Genomic DNA, 22,416 nt, shown 5'->3' on the forward strand with positions numbered 1-22,416 from the left:
CTTATTAGGAATTGACTGAAATCTTGAGAAGAGGAGCCATGGTTTCCAACTACCGAATTTTAATTAAACACAGAAATTATGCCACGGGCACACTGTTTCATATTAGGAGAGCCTTTTGGAGTTTATCCTCCATTCAAATAAATGTCTCATTCTATTTTTCAGGTGTGGACACAACATTTACCTTCAAACAACATGGAATTAATTCACAAAACATGTTAAAAAATAAATTTTGTACGGGCGCCTGGTGGCTCAGTTGGTTGAGCATCTGACTCTTGATTTTGGCTCAGGTCATGATCCCTGGGTTGTGGGATGGAGCCCCATGATAGGTTCTGTGCTGAGTGTGGAGTCCGCCTAAGATTCTCTCTCTCTTTCCCTCTGCCCCTCTCATTTTCACTCTCTAAAATAAAAAAAAAATTAATGAGTTTTTTTAAAAGAAACATTTTGGAAAAGAAGCCTTTTCCTTACCTTCAGCACTTCTACTCTGGGACACTTTGCCTCCGCCAAATACCCAGGGGTCGAGGGATGTTTCTGTGCTGCTGCTCTTGTTTCAAATGTTCACTAAGGTCTGGATTATATGCACATCTTCCACTCTCGTTCCAGTTTTGCTTCTAATTCATTTTTGTGCCCTGCTGTCCTTTTCGAAAAGAATAATGAACAGCCGGCTAACCAAGAGCTTGACTGCTGGGCACAATTCATCATCGCAAATCAAGTTAAAGCACAGTTTTTAAAAAACAAGAGTTGGACAAATGCATCGTGATAGAGCGCCGTTTCTGCTGGCAGCCTCATTAGAAGCGACCCAGCCCCCTCCTCCCCCCAAGTATAAAAGTGTTTGAGGCTTCTTCGCAGGTGTTGAAGAAGCAAAGCATAGGCTGGTCCCACATGGGGAAGGCAATAGGGAGAATCTACATAATCTAGAGTCAACTGAAAAGCCTGGGTGGTTGCCTCTTTGTTACTGTGGGAGCATTTTTATAGAGAGATCAGGGCAGAGACTAGGTCTGAGAACCGTGGAGAGGGGGTGGGGTGAGATCCAGGTCAGCGGTTTGAAACACTCACTATGTACCAAAACCATGTGGGAGCTTTTAAGAAACACCAATAGCCAGAGGTTTGGGTTTTTTTCCTCCCAATTGGTCTGGCACGCAGCTCGGGCCTCTTAGAATTTAGAAGTTGCTCCAGGTGATTCTTAGGTTCAGCCCAGGCTGGAAAACCACTGTGATAGATGATAGACACAAAGAAGGCAGGAAAGGGGGATAAAGAATGTTTCCAGGGGAAGTGGCAGGCACAGGTAGGGGAGGCGAGTCTGCCCCATGGCCTTGCTTACAGCTCCGAGCAGGGTTCTAATGGCTGAGGGCAAAGCCATGACTCCTGCTGGATGTCACACAACACTGCCTGATATCAAGTTGTCTTCCTACCAAGAAAATGCTACTAACCCAGTTTGGTTACCACCAATTGTAGATGTTGCTTTCCCAAGAGCAGGCATGGGTGCTGCTAATTCACCATCCCCCCCCCCTTTTTTTTTGCATGTGTCAGCTTGCTTATAATCACCCAATACTATTTTTGTGGCTGTGTTACAGGCAGTGTGCAAAAAAGAGGTTTCTGGGGGCTGTTGGGCTCAAGAAAGTCAGTAAAGAATGCTCACGGTGCTGGAAGGTTGCACTCGGGTTGGGTTAGTGCCTGAACAAAGGCCCTGGATGAGAGGCTGTGGAAGATGCGTGAAATCTGCACCTGCAGCCATGGGACTGATCATTCTTACAGACACAAGGTCTCGAGTCTAATGAAAAGACTCAGAAACTGCAATTGTAATTTATGACTGTGTCAGTGAAATATTTGTCTGGCGATAAAGGAAAAACTTGATAATTAGTATTTTGACTAATCTGTGGATTTAATGACAAATTATTTTGACTACTGTCAAATTAAAAAATGGGAGATGTTGTATCAGTGGCTGCAGTCTCGAGTACAGGTAACACTCAGCAAAGAACTAGTGGTTGATATCCATTAATGATGCTTGGATTCGAACTATGTTAGCTTATACGAGTTCACTAATAGCTTTCTCAGTGTCTCTCGTGGGTAAGATCGTGGTTCAATAGCCACCCAAGAAAATTCTGCAATTCTTACCAAAAAAGGTGGAGTTCCTTTGTGAATGGTCTATGTGCTGGCAGTTTTAGAAGCTGTGCACTGAAGATAGAGCCCTGCGCTAGATTTTGCTCAGGGGGCTTGAATCTAAATTTAAACAACAGTCATGTTGAGCCTCGGTTGCCTGCTGAACTCAACTGGGGAGCTTTTAAAATGCCAGGCTGCATCCCAAACCAAATAATTTAATAACTCTGCAGGGAGGGGGAGAGGTTTCCGGGCATCAATAATCTGTAAAGCTCTCCAGGTGATTCCAGTATGCAACCAGGTGTAAATGCTACTGACCTATACATCTCCATAGGGCACTTGATTTCTCCTACTGTTCTAGCTTTACCCTGGAGAATGCAAGATAAATGTAAACATTTCTAGAAGTCTTTCAAGGAAATCCACAGGAAAGAATCATAATGTGTATGGTGTACACACTGTATATGATCATACATATAACAGATCCTGCAGTAGTCGTTAAGAGTTAAGAATAACCTTTTTAAAACAGTTTTTAAAATGTTTTATTTATTTTTGAGAGAGAGACAGAGACGAGCAGGGGAGAGACAGAGAGAGAGGGAAACACAGAAACCGAAGCAGGCTCCAGGCTCTGAGCTGACTCGGGCGGGACTCGAACCCATGACCTGCGAGATCATGACCTGATCCGAAGTCGGATGCTTAACTGACTGAGCCACCCAGGTGCCCCTCGAACAACAATACCTTATGGATTATCTCAACTGTAAGAAAAAACTATGTGAGTTAGGTACTATTGTTGCCTCCATTTTAAAAACAGGAAATCTGAGACTTACGAAGTCTGCAGGGGTCTTACAGGAAGGCTCCAAAGGCTTTATTTCCCATCTTCCCTTTTAATTTCCTGTATGGGGAACTGGGTAGAGAAGGGGTCAGAAGGAAATGAGGCCATGGGAGCTGCCTTTCTGCAGACAGCCAGGCGAAAAAGTCAAGACTCCCCCAACACAAGAGATGCAGGAGAAATGCATCCCCGATGAGCCAATTTTATCCCAAGTTTAGACTTCAGATTCTGACAGGCATTCATGCCCCACTCTGCAGAAATAGAGACTACATTGAATTTATTTGACAAATATCTAAAACAAAAGAGATAATATGTAAATAAACTTTAAAAACCATTGGCTTGGGGCGCCTGGGTGGCTCAGTCGGTTAAGCGTCCGACTTCAGCTCAGGTCACGATCTCGCGGTCCCGGGTTCGAGCCCCACGTCGGGTTCGAGCCCCGCGTCGGGCTCTGGGTTGATGGCTCAGAGCCTGGAGCCTGCTTCCGATTCTGTGTCTCCCTCTCTCTCTGCCCTTCCCCCGTTCATGCTCTGTCTCTCTCTGTCTCAAAAATAAATAAATGTTAAAAAAAAAAAAACCGTTGGCTAAATATCCCCGAAGTCAGACTAAAGAGGGAGTCAACTTTGAACATCAAAAAACCAAAGAAAGCTAAGGAGAAAATTCAGTGTATATTAAAAAGATTTTAACAACAACAGCTCCAGAGGCAGAGGGTTATAGTCTGATCATCTTCAAACATTCCAAATGCCAGCTGGTGAAGGGCAAACCTTCAGAACTGATACTTGGACCAGATGTCTTACAATCAGCTCTGGAGCGTGATGGGAGCGTGATGTCCTCCAAGCCTCTCCTCCTGCCCTGCGCGCACCGTGGGGCCAGGTTATGACAAAGAACGTGGGACAGGGATTAAAAGTGGCTTTATTTCCATAGGGAAGGGGTAAAAACACCCTCCACCTGTGACTAGCAAGGAGAAAGAGAAACTTTCCAAGTGACAGGCTTTGTTCTGTAAACGTCAGATGTACAAGGCTCTGAAAATTGAAAGGGGAGTCAATGAAAAATGTTCAGTTGGAAACATTCTTACTTATGTTTATTCTCTACCATACTTATTCTAGAACAACCAGATTACTCGAGAGGAGGAATGGTAAATAAACCAGTTTGTGAAACTCACCAGTTATGGGCCCAAAGAGAATTTCAGTTTGAAGCATTTCACCTAGTGCTCCTGAGGAATTTAAGAACAGTAACCAAAAGATTTATTACCTTTAATATCCATTTTGTTATGTCTGGTTATAAAACTTGGGTTGTTTTTCATCATTCATGTATTACTTCAAAAACAATGGATAATATACTGAGGTATAGACAACCGATACCTATCACATTCACAAGGAAGTCTTTTTATATGTAAATAATAAAAGAAAGTTCTGATATACGTAGGTTTATATGCCAAATATATCTCAACAGAAACAGAAGTGCAATATTAAAAACAAAAGGTCTGAAAGAACCAAATATTCTGAGGATGTGGATGAGTAGTCTTGTAAATATTTTAACATGGAATTTTATCATCTCTCTAATTTATTTGTCTTTTTGTATAAAGCTTTCCTCATTCACTCTAAGAAGGAATTTAGCACTTTCTCTCATACATGGACTGTGAGAAACTTAACAGAAGACCATGGGGGAAAGGAAGGGGGAAAATAGTTATGAACAGAGAGTGAAGCAAACCATAAGAGACTCTTAAATACAAGAACAAACTGAGGGTTGATGGCAGGGCAACGGGGGGAGGAGAAAATGGGTGATGGGCACTGAGGAGGGCACTTGTTGGGATGGGCACTGGAAGTGATGAATCATGCGAACATACTCCCGAAGCCAAGAGCACACTATACATACATATACACTGTATGTTAGCTAACTTGACAATAAATTATATTTAAAAAATAAATAGAAAGTGAATTTCACCAAAAAAGAAAAAAAGAAGAAGAAATTTGTCACTGAAACCACAGGCAAAAGCCCAGCAACAAAAAAGAGTGATTAGCCACCAGAGAAACCTTGTCATATTTTACTTTAAGAAAACTGGGAACAATGAGAAGTATCTATGTGGATACTACCCTCTCCCCAGAAAAGCTCAGTTCTGACTTGCAAGTTTATTTCAAATGAAAATGGAACAAATGAAGGCTGGGAGGTAATTAATCTGTGATAGGCCAGATCCTCTGATGACACAAGTAGCTCATGCAGGTATCCTCTCTACGTAATTTACTAAGTATCTGATAACTCTCCATGCGTGTGGGAGGGAGTAGCATGGTCCTATTCAAGTGATGCTACTCCTGACTCTGATTTCAGTCCTGGTCTGATGATCTAAAGTCTGATAGTGCCAGCTCTCTGCCTTGGACGCTGCTGGTGATCAGAAGGAATGCCTGATGTATTTTGACATTCAAACTTTTATTACTTTGGATTCTTCTCAAGTTGCTTGGCATCCCACTGGGAAGTGAGATAGACTGTCTAGGAAATAAAGTGATACCAAAACACAGTCAATATACGCCTCCTTATGTCCTGTCGTGCTTTCAACCTAGCTTGCCTTCTTGCTCCCCGACCCAAGGCATGTGTTCAATTGGGAGAAGCATACCTGTCTTTAATATGAGTCAGCCTACAGAAGCATGATGTAAGGGGGAAATATGCTTCTAAAACAATGGCATATGGTCGAAAACCAAACATAAATAATTTTCATTCAGTGTTGTAGATGATCTGTGCAACCCCCTCCATTACCAGAATCAATCAAGAGTTAATTATTATGTGCCTCTTTTCTCAAAGTTTCCTTATTTGGGGAAAAAGGACATACTTTTCTTCGGAGTTCATGTATACCGCTCCTAAAAATGCACATTTTTCAAGACCTTTGGTTCTATAGAAAGCCCCATGTCATGTATGGATGGCAGGTTTTCCCGCTATCCTAGAGAGGGGAGAGGACAGACTCTGTGTAACCAATGCTGGTACTGGATACTCTAAATGAGGTTCATTTGGCCCTCAGTCTATCTGTAATCTAAAATATTTTCCCCAACACCTTAAAACTGCAAAAAGGTCACAGAATAATTAAGGAGTTCTGAAAATTCAAGTACATTTCCAAATGTATAGTTGAGTAATTATTTGATGTCAGTGGGTTTATATATCAACCCACATGAATCTGGCATATAGATAAGTAAATATTAATCCTTGATGTGTAGAGCTTTTGGTTTCCTTCCAAGAGCCAAATGATAGTTTTCATTGCATTGCTTTTAAAACCTTCCCTCCTACTTCAAAACACTGCCCTGTATACAAAGTAAGGATTTTTATCCACTTTTCAAAAAAAATAAATAAAATACTACTTTAATAAAATATTACACATACAAATAGTTTAAAAGTCAAACAGTGCTACAAGTCTTATAATAACAAATATCAGTCTCTGGGAGCCTGGGTAGCTAAGTCAGTTGAGTGTCTCACTTTTGATTTCTGCTTGGGTAATGATCTTGCCGTTCATGAGATCGGGCCCCATGTCGGGCTCTGCACAGATAGCAAGAAGCCTGTTTGGGATTCCCTCTCTCCCTCTCGCTCTACCCTTTCCCCACTCACACACACACACACACACACACACACACACACACACTCTCTCTCTCTCTCTCTCTCTCTCTCTCTCTCTCTCTCTCAAAATAAACTTAAAAAATTTTTTAAATATATCAATCTCTTATATCCTATCTTACATTTTCCTCTTCCCTCAGAGGTAACCCCTTTCAACTCTGAGCTGTTTCTTCTGCCATTAACTTCCATATTTCTGAGTAATATACATATACTACTACCTCTTAACATGTCTGCTTTAGATAGTGACTACTGAAAAAGGGCTGAATTTCCTTTATGATAGGTGAATATTCTTCCCCTGTTCCCAGTATAACTATACTTCAGCTTTGGTTAGGTCCATACATACTCAGCGTTTTCATTATAATGATTATGGACAAATTATTCACTGTTGAACCAGAAAGTTAATATGACTTCATTTCCTCTCTTGAATTACATTTTATTGTTCCTAGGGGTAATAATTGTTATTTACTCATTTTTTGGGGGGAAAATATGGTTGTCTTTTCACAACCTCCAACAGCTTTATAAAGTGTCTCTTAGTAGGATTTTCTACATGGTCAAACTTGCCATTCAACTTATTGTTCTGTTTCTCCCCTGGAGGCATACCTTCTGGAGTCTCCTAGTTTCCCATTTGACTAGCTGTGTTCTGGCCTGGAGCAGAGCTGTCATACTGGGGCTTCCTTTGACTCTCATACTGGAGGTCTCCTTCATTTCTTTCCTTTTGGATCTCCACTTGCCTTCCTCTTTCTTGGTTCACTCCCTTTGGTTTTGTGCACCACATTCTTCAGTAACTTCTTGAGTAATGGTGCAGAGAGAAATTTTCTGTGTGCTTGCATGCCTGAAAATGTCCTTTCTACCTTCCCATTTATGTGATAGTTTGGCTGGATATAGAATTCTCAGTTGTGGATCATTTTCTTTCAGTGTCTTGAAGGCATCGCTCTATTGTCTTCCAGTTTTCAGTGTTTCTGTTGAGTGGTCCAATACCATTTTATTCCTTTACATTTTGTGCATTTGTTCTCTCTGGGAGATTTTGGGCATCCTCTCTTTCTCCCTAGTGTTATGAAATTTCATTATGATGTACCTGAGAGTATATCTCTGTTTCATTCATTGTATGAGTACTTGGTAGCCTTGTCAAACTAGAAATCAATATCATCTTAGGAAATTATGTTCCATTTCTTTCAAAATTTCTTCCTCACTGTCTTTTCTCTCTTTCTTACCTTTTCTCCCTCTCTACTGTCTCTTTTATTCTACATTCTGGGAAATCCTTCCATTAAAAATATAGTTTGGCTACTCGATTTTAAATTTCCAAGCATTTTTCCTTAGTCTTTAATTGTCCTTTTTCCTCCAGAGTATCTCATTCTTGTTTTGTATTTCTTCCCTTAGCTTTCTGAGCATTTTAATTATAGTTTCTTGGACATTTGATTCTGTTCTGTTTGATACTGTCTCTGTTTCCCCTGTGCTCTGTTTTTCTGTGCATTTGTTTTGGTTTCTGTATTTCAGGTTGGAGACTTTATTCAAATGGCACATAGTCCTTTTGTGTCCATTTATATTTAAGAGTGAGGAACCAAAAAAGATTCTTGGGAGTTCTCTGGGTATAGGTAGGGCTGGTATACTAAAGAGATTTACTCTAGGGCAATAGGATGGCCAGCAAATGTCCACATTTCAGTATCTGTAGTTATTGGTGTGGTTCAATGTCTTCAGAGAAGGATCCTACAATCTTCTGCTTAGGAGATGCAATTCTGGATGTCAGCATGCTAGAGCTAGGGGCAGGAAAGAAGACTGTTTATGAGTCTCACTGTTCACTATGAGACTGACCTTAATTCCCCCCTTTTAAGTCCCAAACTCTTTTCTCCTTGGTGCCTGATGTCTTTGATCCAGAACTTATCAGATTCTTTTTTTTCAGGGCATAAACCTCAATTTTCTATGGAGGTTGGGGAAGATTTGTATCTTACTCACATGGGATGGAGGTCAAATTCTGAGGTAGTCTATCTGCTCCTTATATAGACTTTTAAATGCCTTCCCCTCTTTTCAGCCACAGCCTTCCTCCTCCTGTGGTGCTCACTGTCTCTCATTTCTAAGACCTTTCAAGACTCTCAAAGAAGAGACCCTTGGTTTGTTTGTCATCTTCCTTCCTCCCCTTGTGTGTGGTACAGAGGATCAACTCTACTCTTCTTGGATAACTCATTTACCATTCTTCTATTTGCTTTATCTTTTATATTTTGATGATTCAGGATGGTATTTGTTTAATTCAAGATAAAGTTCTTACTTCTGCTTTTGTTCTCTCTGTTGTCTTAGTGTGTATGCATGTGTGTGTTTTGAGAGAAGGGTCACAGTCTACAGGATTAAAAAGACAAGGGCACAATTCTTCAAATAACCTGTATCCATGTGTCAAAATAGCTATTCAACTTATTGAATAAAATGTTAATCTAACAAGTTGTTTGCCCCTAATATACAGACAATCCAATATGGTATAACTGGAAAGGACACAAGCTCTGGGGTTGGAAGGAGCTGAGCTTAAATCTGAGCTCAGTTGGTTAAGTGTCCAAACCTTGGTTTCAGTTCAGGTCATGATCTCGCGGTTCGTGGGATCAAGCCCCACACTGAGTTCTGTGCTAACAGCATGGAGCCTTCTTAGAATTCTCTCTCTCCCTTTCTCTCTGCCCCTCTCTCCTACCTCTCAATAAATAAATAAACTTTAAATAATATGAGCTCTGAGTTTTCTAGCTTTCTCATCTTGGGAAATTTACTTAACCTCTTAGACCTTAAATTACCTACATTATTACTAAATTTTAAGTCCAAGTAAGGATTAAGTGAATATATGGTAAAGTTTTTAGCATAATGCCTGGCACTCTGCAGCTAATAGTTTAGGTTAGGTTAAGTGAGGAATCCTGAAGACATAATCCTATGGACTGGATTCCCCCCTCCCCAACCTCCTTTGTTGAAGCCCTATCCCCCAGTGTGACTACATTTGAAGACAGGGCCTATGAGGAGGTGATTAAGGTTAAAGGAGATCATAAGGATAGGGCCCTAATCCAGTAGGGCTGGTACCCCTCTAAGAAGAGAGAAGACACCAGAGCTCTCTGTCTCCAACAGGTGAGGACACAGCAGGAAGAGGCTATCTACAAGCCAGGCAGAATACTCTCACCAGGAGTCAAAGCTGACCATGTGGGGCATCCCGATCTTAGGCTTCCAGCCTCCTGAACTGAGAAAATACATTTCTGTTATCTAGACCATCCAGTTCATGGCATTTGTTATGGCAGCTTGAGGTGACTAACATACATAGTGACCATATATTTTACAAAAAAGTGTAAATCAGCTATTGGACTTTACATTTACTGCAGAAAATGAAGACAATGTCAGCAAGGAAATGAAGATATTTGTTGCATACTCTTATAAGAGTTTAGGATAATGGTGGTACTTAGCCAGTGCTGTATTAGAATCACTGAATTGTGCAGGTGAATAGAGAGAGGTGTTTTGCCAGTGTTTTTTTCCAGCCACTTGAATAGAAACAGACAAACAAAATGCCTGTCACAAGGTAGGTGCTCAGTTATTGGTTGTGGAATGAAGGACTGTTTTTCTCTAGGTAGTTCTATTTGTTGAATATAATCTAGGAACTCAGAATAGAAAACAAATCACTAAATTATGCTTCCAAATTTTTAGCACTCAGATTGATTGATGTTTTCCAGAGAGTAGAGAAATCGAATAACTTGCAGACAACCAAAACAGAAAACTTACCCAGGGTTAGGAAGGCTTCAGAAGCCTCTCACAAGACTAAAAATTGTCTTTAGACTTCATTATCATCGTCATCATTATAATCATTCTTTGTATTTACTGAAAAAAACACCTATTCTGATGTGCTCAAAGCATTCTTGAGACTATATGACTCCTTGCATAATATCCAGGTTCCAATTTTATACCCTTATCATTTAACATCTAACTTGGTGACTTGAATGGGATATAAATTTGACTTAAAAGGGTTATCTGTATCAAAAACTAGAGAGACTGCATCAAATTTCTTGGAAAACATTTATAAAATAGCTGTTGTTCACCTTTTAAATGCAATCAGGTTATTTCATAATAGTTATATATTAGAAATTGTTTCACATTATGGGGCTGTAATAATCTTTAGGCTAAGAATTCACAGAACACTTTCAAACGAACCATCAAATCCTTTCCTTTTATTATTATAATAATGTCTACATCCTGAAGAGCACATTCAAATAGTGGTGTTATTAATGGTCCTACACAAGTTAATTATGTGCTGCAATTTAATTATTTTGGTCTTTAGGACTGTAATGATTGCAAGTTTTACTGCCATCTGTATATGAAAAATTCTTTTCATTGTTTTCTTCCTAAAAGAGATGTGACCTCATCAGGCACAAATAACTTGGAGGATAAGTTAAATATGAGGTTTGAGCCCTGTCTCTTTGATGGAAAATTGGGTTAAACAGGGTTACCTTAGCCTGTTCACAGAAGCTCATAAAGGAGAAAGAAGAGAAAGAAGGAAGCCCAAAGAAATGTGTGCCACCTCTATCCAAAGACAGGTGACTCATCACCTCCTAAAGCAGTCCCCAACCTTTCTCAGCACCGCTGATGTGGAGAAAAGTCCTTCTTAGATTGGATCTTGGGTTCCTTCCCATAACTTATGCCTGATGGTTCCTTTTCTGTCTGAAATTATCTTCCAATGTTAAAGCACTTATAAAAGTTGCAACCATGTCTTGTCGGTGCTTTATTTTTCTAAGGCTTATGTCCCCAGGCCCTGTCACTCTTCTCTGGTTCTTCATCATATTGTTTTGGAAGTGCTGGGATTCTTCAATGTCTTTCTTTAAGATGAGGTCCCTAGAATTGAATGCAATAATGTCATAGCAAAAGCTCTGTAGATTAAAACTAGGCCAATATATCTCTTGCTCTGAACCCATTAGTGCATCCTACGGTTGCATTTGTTTTTTTGTAGGGATCCTATCAAATTATAGGCCCATAATGTACTTACAGCAAACTAACTTCCTCCCCTCAAGGTTTTCCCCCCCAAAACTGATAAGCCCATCTTCCTTTATCCCTTGCATGTAGAGCTGACCAACAGTCCTACTAAATGTAAGAATTTTAATTTAGGTCATTGATTCTTAATTATGGGTCATGCTCCTTCCAAGGACCAATCAGCATCTTTGGAGGAGGTGGAGTTGGCCCAACCAGTGGGACAGAAGTGGCAAGTTTAAAAAGGATATCCAGGGGCGCCTGGGTGGCACAGTCGGTTAAGCGTCCGACTTCAGCCAGGTCACTATCTTGCGGTCCGTGAGTTCGAGCCCCGCGTCGGGCTCTGGGCTGATGGCTCAGAGCCTGGAGCCTGTTTCCGATTCTGTGCCTCCCTCTCTCTCTGCCCCTCCCCCGTTCATGCTCTGTCTCTCTCTGTCCCAAAAATAAATAAACGTTGAAAAAAAAATTAAAAAAAAAAGGATATCCAAAATGGCTGTATCTTTGAAATATGAGAGGACATTTGTAAATTTTCAGAAAATGAGAAGTCAAGGTGTTCCAGTTGTCAATTTATTACCTCTGCTGCAAATTCATTCTTCACTGCCTGCTCTGCAAAAATTGAGATGGACATTTTAAATACTTTCCTTTGTCAGCTAGTATGAGGTTAAGTGTGGTCAGTAAAGGGTGTTGCAGAGATATCATGGGAGATGAGACACCTCCTAGTGAATAGCTTTTCCTGGCACCCAAGGGCAGATTCCAGCAGGTACTACCATCACTACCCCACAGTGACTTCTCTGACATTTAGTGAGTCACAGTTTTGCCCTCTCCAACAAGGTCTGAATTTTAATCCTGAAGTTGGGAGGTGGGGAGGCTCTTCCTTGGATACTTTGTCTAAGCTCTAAGGGTAATGACTGCTCCTTATAATCTTATCTTCTTTAGAGCTCTCTACTATAGTGAATCTCTTGTTCCAACCTCCTGCCATAAATAATAATTCTTTATATTAAATTGTCCTAGTCGAGTTACTATTTGTTTTTCTCTCTCCTAATAGGACCATGAGTGTTATACAAGGACCTTGAGAAAGAACTAGCTCCAACTTGAAAAGATCAGGTAAGTCAGTATCTCCACAACACCTGGCAAATGCACACAAAGCAATGGCACTGTCCCCTTGCCTTGAATCGTCTGGTGCTGAGTTACTGGATTCAACTCCTGCACATGGTGTTCCAAGCCTCCAACTGATGGTATATCTCTCACTCTACCATCTCAGATATCTTAGTTTTCATTTTTCTCCTGACAGCATTCTTTACTCCAGCCAAATCTGCATGCTGCTCCCCACAAGGTGACCTATATTCTCATAACCATCCATGCCTTTTTTGTGTGTGATTATCTCCTTCTCGAATGCTTATTTTCCTCCTCTGAATCAGTCCTAACACCTTATAAATCTTGATTACTATTCATTTTCTCTAAAAAAAATCTTTCTGGATGAACCTTAACACATATGACTTGCTCATTTGTCCGGCAAATGCCCTTGGCAGTTCTGTGGCCCTGGTTTACTAGTGCAATATAAAGTATGCATTTCAAATATTTGGAATCTTCTTTATAAGTCTGTTGAGACTCTGACAGTAAATCAGAAACTCCTCCAAAGCAAGGACTTTGTCTTTTCTTTCTCTTGTATGTCTTCTTGAGGACCTGGTTCTATGCTCACTGGAGGCTTCTTTCTTGGTCAGAGCTAACTGAATGACCAGGGACACTTGGAACCTTCAGTTCTTTGTCAATTCTTTGACACATGATGTCAAAACAACATGATATGTTGACAATGACTGCAGGAGAAAAAAATGCACAAAGAAGTATCCATACTCAGGAGGCACTTGTGACATTAAAAAAATGTACATGGTCCATTTTATATATTTCCTACTTAAGAGTAATGGTCAGAAGTGACCCCATCCAATATGGCATCAACATTGCATTAAGATGAAGAGTCATCTAATGATTATAGAGGAGGAGCCATGTTTAAGGGCCAACATGGCTGGGATACAGACTGGCTTTGGCTACTGTAAGTAGCTTCTTAAATAGTTTTCTCAACACCTTTTATGCATCAATTGGCAAGTCTAAGTCACGAGTGGTGAGCTGGAACACAGCCACTCCACCAGTACTGAAGCCAAGCTTGGAGTAGAATGAGCCTTACAGGGTTGGAAATGTACAAGTGACAGATAGCAGAAGGCATGCTAACCAGCTCCTGTGCAGAGATGGGAAGGGCAGATGAAGACTTCTTGAGGAAGACCTAAGGTGCTACTACCTACACTATAAATACTGCTAAAGCAGCAAGGTATTCAACCTGGGTTGTGGCCCTCAGAGCAAAGGAAATAATTTTGAACTGTGGGACCACAACTTCTGGAGAGTAAAGAAGCAGAACTGTGAATAGCGACCAAGCCAGCAGCTAACTTTCCAGAAGATATGCATAGACGCAATGAGTAGGGAGCTGCAGAACCCTTATCATAGTGTCTTTAGCACTATGTGAAGGCACATGAGTATCAGTGAATTCAACAGCATTCTGCTATGAATACAAAGGGCAGTGAGTGAGACGGTCTAATGTGTCAGAAGAAGTAAGGGAGAACATTGACCCTCTAAAGGGGAGATGGACTTTTCTGGTCAGCTGGTAATACCTATATTTTTAGTTGCTTAAATGGCATTATCACAATTACACTAAAGGAATAAAACCCAAACAAAACTTATTTGACAGAAGGCAAGATGGTATTTTGTTTTGCAATATTCCCAGACACTTAGGCAAAGAATATTGCCAAAATATCTTAAGTCAATGTTGATATGACCAGTGCTGAGGACAGTCATTGATCCTCTGGATTTGAGAAGCTTGCATCATATCTGATATCAAGAAACATTCCTCTTTAAGGTATAGCCTCTCCAAATTATGGCCTAAATGTCCAAAGGCACCTTACTAATCAATGAGAGTAGAATTGGGGTCAATTCTTAATTTCTTTGAAAGTAACTAACCTTTAGTTAAGATTACATAGAAAAATCCTATGAAAATGAAACCTATTATTTTAATTGAAAGAAATATGAATTTAGCTTTAGAACATCTCAGTAATATGAAAATTTCTCTCTCTCTCTCTCCCACCCTCCTTCTCTCCCTCCTGCCCCTCCACCCTCCCTCCACCCCCAATACACATCACACATTGCCACTTTTTTCCAATGATCAAAAAACACCACTACTCATGGTAATAATTTAGCAATTCTGCACATGCAGTGAGATCATTGGCAATTTTTACCTGATGGGACCACAAGGGAAGATTTATTAACTAAATTTAGTATTCCAACAACACAGGCTCAAAGTAAATATTATTTACGTCATCACTGATATCTCCCCAAGAAATATTTTGTAAATATAAAAGGATTCTTGGTACATCATCAGATAAAAAAAAAATCATTGAGCATTTGATTTTTGTTGCTTGTCAAATTCTACAGCTTGATTTAATGCCAGTATCTGAGGATTATATATCCCAAGGCAGTGCTGCATTTTGATTTCTGGTGCTTTATCTTAGCTGAATAAGGAAGTGATTTATGGAAGGTTTTGTCTAGGGTAGTAGCTGCAGCAATAAAATACCATTTTATTTAAAGCTTGCTTGGTAATGTACCTAATACAACATCACCTACAATAAGACTCTATTCCCATGCACAATTACCAGCATTGATGGAGAACAGGAGTGCGCCATGTGTATCTGATTTTCAGAGGACAAGAGAACAGCTCTCACTGTCCATACAGCTTTGTGCTTTTCCGCTGCCTGCACTCCAAGCTTTTCCATTCAAGGCATTCAAGAGTTACCCGCCGGCACAGCTTCCCTGACCCAGAGCAGTGTTAGAAACCCTGCCCACTCTGATGATTCAGGATGAAAAGGGTCATACATTTACTACCTCTAATGGATTGTGGACATCTGGTTTGGATAATTCATGTCACACTTATTTCCTTATTTCCTTTATTGCAAGAGTAGCAGACAACTGCAGAATGAGAATGTTTGATTTTTCAGTAGTAACTCTCTGCCTATAATACCACATAATGAGGCAAAAGTGCTTTCTTTGGATTCTGCCTTGGAGGCAGTATAACCTGGAAGTTTGATCATGGATCAAATTTTAGAAATTCAGAGTTCTTTTCTTTTTTAATCATATTATCCAATTTAATATCACTATTGGTGGGACTAATTCACAGCACGTGATTCCTAGAATGAAGTACTGAGATATCCTAAACACTTGTATTACTACAAAAGGTACATAATGCAATAATAAAGAAACATGAAACAAATCCTATTACTTACTTGCCTAATAATAAAATAGAGTATGGTTGATAGCTAATGGTCATTCAGGATATTGTCAGTCCTTCCATGTGGCTTTTCTGATACATATCAACTTGGCACTTTTCAAAGGGTCATAGTCATAGCTTGTGTTAGCTGGATGTCTAGGATATGTGAGTTACAAGTAGACCCAACCATGTAATAGCTCAGCACAGAATAAGTGGTTTTTTCCTCACAAAAGTCAGCCTGCTAGAGGAGGCAATTTTCTGCACAGTAATTCTTGAGCCCAACTCCTTCCATGTGGTGGTACTCTTCCATCTCCATTATAGACATAGGGGACAGTGGAGAATACAAAGGATGAAAATGTCTTTCATGAGACTTATTTTAACACCTACACCCACATTCTACTACATAGAATTTATTGTAGATTGACTTCTGTTGGAATTTCCCAAATCCATTACCTTCATAAGATTTTTCATCTGGTTGATGTACTTTGAGGTCTCTACCACTCAATGCATTTTCTGTTGTCCAGAGAAGGGTGGCTTTTGGCTGAAGTTATCACCCACTTATTACTTTCTAGATTTTCTTCATTCTCTACTTAGTGAGATTTAGTCTTTTGACAAGAAAACTTACACATTATTATTACTTTCTGTGCTTCTCCACAATGGAATTTTACTGAGGGTTGAATTTATACACAGTGTTTCCTATATTCATTACCTTCAGTGATTCCTTCCCTCAGAGAATTCCTGATGTCCAATAAGGTCTACAATTATTCTTAGTGGCTGAAAAGCTGTCTATTTACATTTCAAGAATCTCTTTCCAGTGAAGGAGGACTCTAGACTAAATCGCTCTGGACGGAATGTATATGTTATTCCAAAACTCTTATGTTCAAACCCAGTCCCTAGTCTGTTGGTATCTGGAAGTGGAGGCCTTTGGGAGATGATTGGCAGGAGAGTAGAGCCCTTAGTAGTGTCCTAACAAAAGAGATCCCCAAAAGCTCCTTTGACCCTTACTCCATGTGAGGACAAAACAAGAAGATGGCCATCTATGAATCAGGAAGTGGATCCTCACCAGACAACAAAATCTGCCAGCCTTTGATCTTGGACTTTCTAGTTTCCAGAATTAAGAGTAATAAATCCTTGCTGTCTATGAAATCCAGTCTCAGATAGTTTTCTTACAGCAGCCTGAACGGACTTATGAATAGTGGGGAACATCCTAAGGAACATCCATGTTCATTAGCTTCTTAGGTTTTAGCCCCTTCTCGAGTTCTGCTTTCTTTTCGTAGCCTTGACATGGGGCTGACACTTTCCCTACATACATCTTTATACTTTCTCCCCGCTGAGTTCTCTGATGTTCTTAAAGATATGATTTCTCACTGAAAGCATTCTAAGACCCATGACATTTACACACTATCACATTTATAGTATGTCTCACCTTTATGAGTTTTCTGATGCTTTCATAAGGTGAGACTCAAGAAATTCAGAGTTCTAATTTTGAATTCTCAACACAGAGCAGCTAGAGCAGGCAAGGAACTGTCCCGGGTGCTGAAACTCTTCCTAGTTTGTCCCTGAGAGGATTCCGTACAAGTAATGAAAGAGATGGTATCTTCACGAGGGCCTAGCAAAAAGAAGGAAGGTCTTTGCATTGGAAAAACAGCCCAGTAAGCCACCTAATTTTGTGGATAAGCCTGCTCACCTCAACTCTGTCCAATAGTGCAATATCTTCTAGGTATTCCTGAAGATGTCCCTTCCACCATCATAACAACACATACCCCATAATTTGGTTATAAAAGCAGCAGGAAGTGTGCTTCATCATTATTTAATGATAGTTTATTTTGGGTTTGGATATTCCCAATAAAGACATACCGGCACTTCATAATATCTAAACTCCTCATGTCCTCATAATGTCCAGCATCCATATGTCAAAAATTCTGAATTATACAGATTCGTGTATTAGACTGGGTACTCTGGGTCACTACAAAGAGGTCCATAGAAGTGAAAGATGGAGGGGGTGGATTAAGTATTCTAAAGTGCTTAAATGAGAGAACCAAGAAAGGATATTATGCAAACCAGAGCAATCCAGCTTATCATAGATTCCTATTTGGGAAACTGAAAAAATAGAATGAAAGTTTGAAACTTTCTGCCTCTGATATTCACACTTGTAACTGTGAACAGCTGGACTCTAGAGGCAGAAAGTGTGATGCTCAGAGCCCTGCCATGAAGTCTTTGGGGTTGATAATGAGTCACACACATCACCCTCTCTGAAAAGCAATCTCATAAGGAGCAGACATTCGTGTCTAAAATGTTCAGCTCTGGAGCTAGTACATATTCCGATTAAAGTGAAAAAATTACATGGGCTTGGAGGATGTTTTTCTCATAATATTATTGTCTTATTTATATAAAGAGAATAACTACAGTACATTGTGTTGTTTATTCTTACTGAGTATATATGCCAAGCATGAGAGTGGAGCTTATTAAGGCCTGTCAGGCAAACTGCTTCTGGCAGGGCTACAGGAGGAAAGATGACAGCTGGCTGGCTGGCTGGGGTGTTATTTCAGAAACTTTGAAGAAGTTTCATGATGAGAGTGTCATGAGAACATTTTAAACATCACCATCTTCCAACAGACACATGTAAAGATGCTCAACATCTGGTGGATATGCAAACTGGTGTAGTCACTGTGGAAAACAGTATGGAGTTTCCTCAGAAAGTTAAAAATGGAACTACCTTATGATCTAGTAATAATACTACTGGGTATTCACCCAAAGAATACAAAAACACTAATTCAAATGGATACGTGCACCCCTATGCTCATGGGGAACAGAACAGCTCCAGAGGACCCCCAACTGAATTTGTAACAATGGGGCATTTGCAGTCATAAGAGTGGCTGCTAGTGGAGAAAAATATCTGGAAACTGGACACCAGCTGTGCTGATAGCACCTGGGAGACCTGAGAAGTCAAGATTGTACACAGCTTCTCATACTGGAGGTTCTGGAGCCTTCACTCCCAGCTAGCCCTTGCATAGGGGTGCCCTATATAATATTATTCAGCCATAAAAAAGAATGAAATATTGCCATTTGCAACAACATAGATGGAGCTACAAAGTATAATGCTAAGTGAAATAAGAAGGGAAAGATAAATACCATATGATTTCACTCATATGTGGAATTAAGAAACAAAACAAACAAAGGGGGAAAAAAGATAGACAAACCAAGAGACAGATTCTTAACTACAGAGAACAAACTGATGGGTACCAGAGAGGATGAATGAAATAGGTGATGGGGATTAAAGAGTGCACTTGTCATGACAAGCACTGAATAATGTATGGAATTATTCAATCACAACACACCTGAAACTGTGCACCTGAAACTAACATATCTATGTTAAGTATATTGTAATTAAAATTAAAAACTTAATAATAAAAGATGCTCAACACTGCTAACCATCAGGGAAATGAAATCAAAACCACAACGAGATGTCATCTCACACCTGTCAGAAAGGCTAGACTCAAAAAGACAAGAAATAACAAGTGTTGGTGAGGGTGCGGAGAAAAAGAAATCTTTGTGTACTGTTGGTGGAAATGCAAGCTGGTGCCGCCACTATGGAAAACAGTATAGCAGTTCCTCAAAAAATTAAAAACGGAACTACTATATGATCCAATAATTCCACTACTGGGTATTTATCCAAAGAAAATGAAACAACTAATTTAAAAAGATATATGCACCCCTACGTTTATCACATTATTTACAGCAGCCAAGATATGGAAGCAACTCAGGTGTCCACTGATAGATGAATGGACAAAGATGTGATATATATATAACATATATATAATGGAGTACTACACAGCCATACAAGCATGAGATTTTTGCCATTTGCCACAAATGGATGGACCTAGAGGGTATTACGCTAAGTGGAATAAGTAAGACAGAGAAAGACAAATACCATATGATTTTGCTCATATGTGGAATATAAAAACAGAATAAAACAAACAAAAAGCAGAATGAGACCTATAAATACAGAGAACAAACCAGATGGTTCCTGGGGAGAGGGAGATGGGCAAAATGGCTGAAGTGGGGTGGGAGATACAGGCTTCCAGTTACAGAATGAATAAGTCATGGGAATAAAAGGCACAGCATAGGGAAAATAGTCAATGATATTATAATAACATTGTATGGTGACAAGGTAGATTTGTGGTAAACAAGGAGTAACATATAGAGAAGATGAATCACTATGAAATGAAAATGTAACCTTGTGTGTCAACTATACTCAAATTTAAAAAAACAACCCTGCCATCTTAGCGTGGATAACCTTGATTGTATTTGTTTGGTGAAGTCATATCCAGTGCATCAAAGACCCCAGGGAAGAGTTCACAAATTGGTAAAGTTTTCTCTTGAATGTACAAAGCCATTGATCAGATAGTAACTGAAAATTATAATTTGGAAGCGAAGGACAGCCTATGAGCAAGGGAGCCTGGTGTTGAGATGTTAGTCTCAACAGAAAGATCAATGACAAAAAGGATAACATAATCTTCTCTTTCCTTTATGCATAAGATATAGAGGTACAGCAACAAGGGAGGTGTGGTAGACACTTTGAAGATACAAATTTCTCTGCTGGAATGCTTATTACTACTTCTGGGCTTTTGTTCACGAATGGCAGGATTCTGGTCTCCAATACTATGGAAATGAGATGGACAGCATTTTCCTCATAAAACAAAAAGGCAAAATTGTAAGTTTGCTGTTGAAGTTGGCTGTTTTCTATGATAGGCCCCAAAATGACAAAGGTAATTACAGTCATTGTTTTCAAATGTCATAATTAATTCAGAATGGTCACCTTCTTTTCACACATTTTTGTTGGTGAAGGAGGACTCATATTCAATGTAATTGGTATCTTCTAAATAATTACACAATACTTAACACTATCCAGATGGAGACTTAATGCAAGGACCATCTTGGTGAAGAGTCCATCTGACTATATATGATTTTCTAAGATGTTTTAATAAATTAGAAGTAGGAAAGGCCCCTCTACATGTAATCTTCAGGCAGATGTCATCTAAACCATTGTGGGAAGATAAATACTTAATTCTTCATAATCTTTTTTTTTTTATAAAAAATTTTTTTTCAACGTTTATTCATTTTTGGGACAGAGAGAGACAGAGCATGAACGGGGGAGGGGCAGAGAGAGAGGGAGACACAGAATCGGAAACAGGCTCCAGGCTCTGAGCCATCAGCCCAGAGCCTGACGCGGGGCTCGAACTCACGGACCGCGAGATCGTGACCTGGCTGAAGTCGGACGCTTAACCGACTGCGCCACCCAGGCGCCCCGATTCTTCATAATCTTTAAGGAGGTGAAAACACAATGCTTATTATCTACAAACCATCTCAATGATTAATATCCCACATGATCAGAAAGTTCTTTTTATACCTGAACCCAGATTTATTCTCCACTTGTTATTTAATGAATTCTCTGGAGACAAACATCTCTCATATATGATAAACCAAAGACTCATCCATCCAGCTTTCTCTACCAGAAAAAAAAAGAAGAAAAATACACCCTTCATAAATCTCGACTTGCCACTTTTTGTAACACTCAATTTTTCTGAGTTGAAGGGATACCATTAAATGGTCTCTCAAAGGATATTATTCTTCCTCCTCCCATCCACCCATACATCCACTCATTTATCAACCCATCCATCCCACTCTATCTTTTTAAAACACAATAATAATAATTTGAAATAATGACTCCTTTCTTTATTCCAATATTTAAGTCAGGAATAAACAGAGCTGCTTTGCCTTAAGGGATGGTGGCAATAGGGAGGCCCACCCATGGCCTCGTCCTCCTTTCTCACCACTTCTTCCCTGGGTGGGAAGCACCTCCACACACCCTTTGGGACTCTGGGCAGCTCAGGAGAAAGATAAGTTCCAAGGAGATGAAGTGACTTGTCCCTGAGTGACTATCAGAATAGTTGAAATTGCATAGAAGTTCCTGATTTTTGGTAGGTTCCCCCTTTATCTACAAACCACAAGAGCTAATGAGAGGGAGACTCTGATTCTCAATTTGGCTACTTAGGTAGTAGGTGGGTTGCTGAGCATAGCCATAGCTCTACAAACTGCACCCTGATTTCTTTTTGGAGGTGGGTGTTTCACTTTTAGATGTGTGTAAAAGTCTCAGGATATTTGGTTTAAATTTGAAGTGATAGAAAAGTGGAGAGGTCACTACTGCCTAAATGCCTGAAAAACTTCACATCCACAATATTCAAGATTTAGGATTCCAATATTCAAGACTTAGGATCCCAATCTCCAAATTCAAGACTCAAGATCAAAGAACATCACCTCTTCTATAACATGTTTCTTCGGTAAATATAACTTGTTATTTCCGAACCAGACACAACTGGTCACTTTCTCAGTGTTTTAGTTATCCATTTTTAGGAAACAAACAACACTATTTTATTTTCTCATTATTCTGAGTCAGGAATTTGGGCAGGGCTCCTTTGTTTGGTTTTCCTGCTTCATGTTGCATTGACTGGGGCGCTTGAGTATGCAGAAGGCTCCAAATGACCTCACTCACCTGGCTGGTAGTCATTTTGGCTTTGGCCAAGAGCTCACTCAGAGCTGTCAGCCAGGAACCTTGGACCTCCTCCTCTCTACGTGGCTC

General features: G+C 39.9%; 1 protein-coding gene across 3 annotated transcripts in view; it reads right to left on the reverse strand.

Moving 5' to 3' along the window:
• LHFPL3 (LHFPL tetraspan subfamily member 3) overlaps nucleotides 1–22,416 on the reverse strand; it is a 572,114-nt gene that overhangs the window by 263,850 nt on the left and 285,848 nt on the right. The gene's annotated exons all lie outside the window — the stretch shown is intronic.

The sequence above is a fragment of the Prionailurus bengalensis genome, chromosome A2 (assembly GCF_016509475.1).
Source record: "Prionailurus bengalensis isolate Pbe53 chromosome A2, Fcat_Pben_1.1_paternal_pri, whole genome shotgun sequence".
NCBI lineage: Eukaryota > Metazoa > Chordata > Mammalia > Carnivora > Felidae > Prionailurus > Prionailurus bengalensis.